Genomic DNA, 5,552 nt, shown 5'->3' with positions numbered 1-5,552 from the left:
CTTGCAACTTCTGGTTACGACTCCAACGCTCTAACCACTAGGCTACCCTGCCGCACTGTTACGCATATCATGTGACCCCAGTGACACAACTTAAAGCTGAGCAGTGGTTCCATGCAGGGTCCATATTCAGGAAGTGTCTGATCCAAGATAAGCAGCACTCATTATCGATACGGGCCCCTCAGGAGATGAAGTATCTAATTAGTGTGTCTGTGTCTAATAGCCTGCTCATTATATATATATATATATTATTCTATTCCAGAGAACTGTCCTTTTAAAGCATTATACATTGCAGAATCATAACATCAGTTTGGGATGATGTATTTTCCCATGATCCTTCTGCCCATTGTCTTCCCAGCCATTGTCTCGTGTCAGACAGGGCACCGATTCAGGCACTGTCGGTTGGAGGGACGAGCGTCACGTCAGAGTGACGCCAACTGTCCGACTCCATTTCACGGTGTGTTTTATACTCTTGTTCTGTTCCATTACCTGCTATACACTTCAGAGTGTGTTTGAGTGACAGGCGGACATTTAGGTGCAACAGGCCAGTGTACAAGTCTCTGGTATTATATTTCAAGGTCTGTTGGGGCCAAGTTATCTGGCCGCACAAGGCAACACCAACACAACTTCTGACCTGCCTATATGCTGTATCCACAGCTCCATTAGTGTATTTAACCTTAACCTGCTCCATTATATGCTGTATCCACAGCTCCATTAGTGTATTTAACCTGCCTGTATGCTGTATCCACAGCTCCATTAGTGTATTTAACCTGCCTATATGCTGTATCCACAGCTCCATTAGTGTATTTAACCTGCCTATATGCTGTATCCACAGCTCCATTAGTGTATGTTAACCTGCCTATATGCTGTATCCACAGCTCCATTAGTGTATGTTAACCTGCCTATATGCTGTATCCACAGCTCCATTAGTGTATGTTAACCTGCCTATATGCTGTATCCACAGCTCCATTAGTGTATGTTAACCTGCCTATATGCTGTATCCACAGCTCCATTAGTGTATGTTAACCTGCCTATATGCTGTATCCACAGCTCCATTAGTGTATGTTAACCTGCCTATATGCTGTAACCACAGCTCCATTAGTGTATGTTAACCTGCCTATATGCTGTATCCACAGCTCCATTAGTGTATGTTAACCTGCCTATATGCTGTATCCACAGCTCCATTAGTGTATTTAACCTGCCTATATGCTGTATCCACAGCTCCATTAGTGTATGTTAACCTGCCTATATGCTGTATCCACAGCTCCATTAGTGTATTTAACATGCCTATATGCTGTATCCACAGCTCCATTAGTGTATTAAACCTGCCTATATGCTGTATCCACAGCTCCATTAGTGTATGTTAACTGCCTATATGCTGTATCCACAGCTCCATTAGTGTATGTTAACCTGCCTATATGCTGTATCCACAGCTCCATTAGTGTATGTTAACCTGCCTATATGCTGTATCCACAGCTCCATTAGTGTATGTTAACCTGCCTATATGCTGTATCCACAGCTCCATTAGTGTATGTTAACCTGCCTATATGCTGTATCCACAGCTCCATTAGTGTATGTTAACCTGCCTATATGCTGTATCCACAGCTCCATTAGTGTATGTTAACCTGCCTATATGCTGTATCCACAGCTCCATTAGTGTATGTTAACCTGCCTATATGCTGTATCCACAGCTCCATTAGTGTATTTAACCTGCCTATATGCTGTATCCACAGCTCCATTAGTGTATGTTAACCTGCCTATATGCTGTATCCACAGCTCCATTAGTGTATTTAACATGCCTATATGCTGTATCCACAGCTCCATTAGTGTATTAAACCTGCCTATATGCTGTATCCACAGCTCCATTAGTGTATGTTAACCTGCCTATATGCTGTATCCACAGCTCCATTAGTGTATGTTAATATGCTGTATCCACAGCTCCATTAGTGTATTTAACCTATATGCTGTATCCACAGCTCCATTAGTGTATGTTAACCTGCCTATATGCTGTATCCACAGCTCCATTAGTGTATGTTAACCTGCCTATATGCTGTATCCACAGCTCCATTAGTGTATGTTAACCTGCCTATATGCTGTATCCACAGCTCCATTAGTGTATGTTAACCTGCCTATATGCTGTATCCACAGCTCCATTAGTGTATTTAACCTGTATATGCTGTATCCACAGCTCCATTAGTGTATTTAACCTGCCTATATGCTGTATCCACAGCTCCATTAGTGTATGTTAACCTGCCTATATGCTGTATCCACAGCTCCATTAGTGTATGTTAACCTGCCTATATGCTGTATCCACAGCTCCATTAGTGTATGTTAACCTGCCTGTATGCTGTATCCACAGCTCCATTAGTGTATTTAACCTGCCTATATGCTGTATCCACAGCTCCATTAGTGTATGTTAACCTGCCTATATGCTGTATCCACAGTTCCATTAGTGTATGTTAACCTGCCTATATGCTGTATCCACAGCTCCATTAGTGTATGTTAACCTGCCTATATGCTGTATCCACAGCTCCATTAGTGTATGTTAACCTGCCTATATGCTGCATCCACAGCTCCATTAGTGTATGTTAACCTGCCTATATGCTGTATCCACAGCTCCATTAGTGTATGTTAACCTGCCTATATGCTGTATCCACAGCTCCATTAGTGTATTTAACCTGCCTGTATGCTGTATCCACAGCTCCATTAGTGAATGTTAACCTGCCTATATGCTGTATCCACAGCTCCATTAGTGTATTTAACCTGCCTATATGCTGTATCCACAGCTCCATTAGTGTATTTAACCTGCCTATATGCTGTATCCACAGCTCCATTAGTGTATGTTAACCTGCCTATATGCTGTATCCACAGCTCCATTAGTGTATGTTAACCTGCCTATATGCTGTATCCACAGCTCCATTAGTGTATGTTAACCTGCCTATATGCTGTAGCCACAGCTCCATTAGTGTATGTTAACCTGCCTATATGCTGTATCCACAGCTCCATTAGTGTATGTTAACCTGCCTATATGCTGTATCCACAGCTCCATTAGTGTATGTTAACCTGCCTATATGCTGTATCCACAGCTCCATTAGTGTATGTTAACCTGCCTATATGCTGTATCCACAGCTCCATTAGTGTATGTTAACCTGCCTATATGCTGTATCCACAGCTCCATTAGTGTATGTTAACCTGCCTATATGCTCCATTAGTGTATGTTAACCTTCCTATATGCTGTATCCACAGCTCCATTAGTGTATGTTAACCTGCCTATATGCTGTATCCACAGCTCCATTAGTGTATGTTAACCTGCCTATATGCTGTATCCACAGCTCCAATAGTGTATGTTAACCTGCCTATATGCTGTATCCACAGCTCCATTAGTGTATGTTAACCTGCCTATATGCTGTATCCACAGCTCCATTAGTGTATGTTAACCTGCCTATGTGCTATATCCACAGCTCCATTAGTGTATTTAACCTGCCTATATGCTGTATCCACAGCTCCATTAGTGTATGTTATCCACAGCTCCATTAGTGTATGTTAACCTATATGCTGTATCCACAGCTCCATTAGTGTATGTTAACCTGCCTATATGCTGTATCCACAGCTCCATTAGTGTATTTAACCTGCCTATATGCTGTATCCACAGCTCCATTAGTGTATGTTAACCTGCCTATATGCTGTATCCACAGCTCCATTAGTGTATGTTAACCTGCCTATATGCTGTATCCACAGCTCCATTAGTGTATGTTAACCTGCCTATATGCTGTATCCACAGCTCCATTAGTGTATGTTAACCTGCCTATATGCTGTATCCACAGCTCCATTAGTGTATGTTAACCTGCCTATATGCTGTATCCACAGCTCCATTAGTGTATGTTAACCTGCCTATATGCTGTATCCACAGCTCCATTAGTGTATGTTAACCTGCCTATATGCTGTATCCACAGCTCCATTAGTGTATGTTAACCTGCCTATATGCTGTATCCACAGCTCCATTAGTGTATGTTAACCTGCCTATATGCTGTATCCACAGCTCCATTAGTGTATGTTAACCTGCCTATATGCTGTATCCACAGCTCCATTAGTGTATGTTAACCTGCCTATATGCTGTATCCACAGCTCCATTAGTGTATGTTAACCTGCCTATATGCTGTATCCACAGCTCCATTATGTTAACCTGCCTATATGCTGTATCCACAGTGTATGTTAACCTGCCTATATGCTGTATCCACAGCTCCATTAGTGTATGTTAACCTGCCTATATGCTGTATCCACAGCTCCATTAGTGTATGTTAACCTGCCTATATGCTGTATCCACAGCTCCATTAGTGTATGTTAACCTGCCTATATGCTGTATCCACAGCTCCATTAGTGTATGTTAACCTGCCTATATGCTGTATCCACAGCTCCATTAGTGTATGTTAACCTGCCTATATGCTGTATCCACAGCTCCATTAGTGTATGTTAACCTGCCTATATGCTGTATCCACAGCTCCATTAGTGTATGTTAACCTGCCTATATCCATTAGTGTATGCTGTATCCACAGCTCCATTAGTGTATGTTAACCTGCCTATATGCTGTATCCACAGCTCCATTAGTGTATGTTAACCTGCCTATATGCTGTATCCACAGCTCCATTAGTGTATGTTAACCTGCCTATATGCTGTCATTAGTGTATGTTAAGAAATCCACAGCTCCATTATTATATGTTAGTGTTTCAGAAATAAGGATCCAACAATTTGTTTCAATTTTCGACCTATTATCCCACTGTCACGTTCTGACCTGAGTTCCTGTGATAATTCATTTTTAATTGTTAATAAATTTGCAAACATTTGTTTCTGTATATCGGTATACCTTCTTTTCTTTAAGAGTTGGACACTGTAAAGTCTATTATCCCTCTGAAGAGTATGAATTAGGCTGTTTGAGAAGGTTTGAATCCTAAGCAACCTACCTACACATAGTTAGAAGTACAATACCAACATAGCTACTGTAGTAGGTCAAAGCTGTGTGCTGGAAAACCTTGGTAGAGCATGGGTGGAACAGGCATTGTGGTGCTGGAAAACCTTGGTAGAGCATGGGTGGAACAGGCATTGTGGTGTTGGAAAACCTTGGTAGAGCCTGGGTGGAACAGGCATTGTGGTGCTGGGAAACCTTGGTAGAGCATGGGTGGAACAGGCATTGTGGTGCTGGAAAACCTTGGTAGAGCATGGGTGGAACAGGCATTGTGGTGTTGGAAAACCTTGGTAGAGCATGGGTGGAACAGGCATTGTGGTGCTGGAAAACCTTGGTAGAGCCTGGGTGGAACAGGCATTGTGGTGCTGGAAAACCTTGGTTGAGCATGGGTGGAACAGGCATTGTGGTGCTGGAAAACCTTGGTAGAGCATGGGTGGAACAGGCATTGTGGTGTTGGAAAACCTTGGTATAGAGCATGGGTGGAACAGGCATTGTGGTGTTGGAAAACCTTGGTAGAGCATGGGTGGAACAGGCATTGTGGTGCTGGAAAACCTTGGTAGAGCATGGGTGGAACAGGCATTGTGGTGTTGGAAAA

This window comes from Oncorhynchus masou, unplaced genomic scaffold (assembly GCF_036934945.1).
Source record: "Oncorhynchus masou masou isolate Uvic2021 unplaced genomic scaffold, UVic_Omas_1.1 unplaced_scaffold_610, whole genome shotgun sequence".
In the NCBI taxonomy this organism is placed as follows: Eukaryota; Metazoa; Chordata; class Actinopteri; order Salmoniformes; family Salmonidae; genus Oncorhynchus; species Oncorhynchus masou.
The sequence above is the reverse complement of the archived record's forward strand: the minus strand, read 5'-3'. Positions refer to the sequence as shown.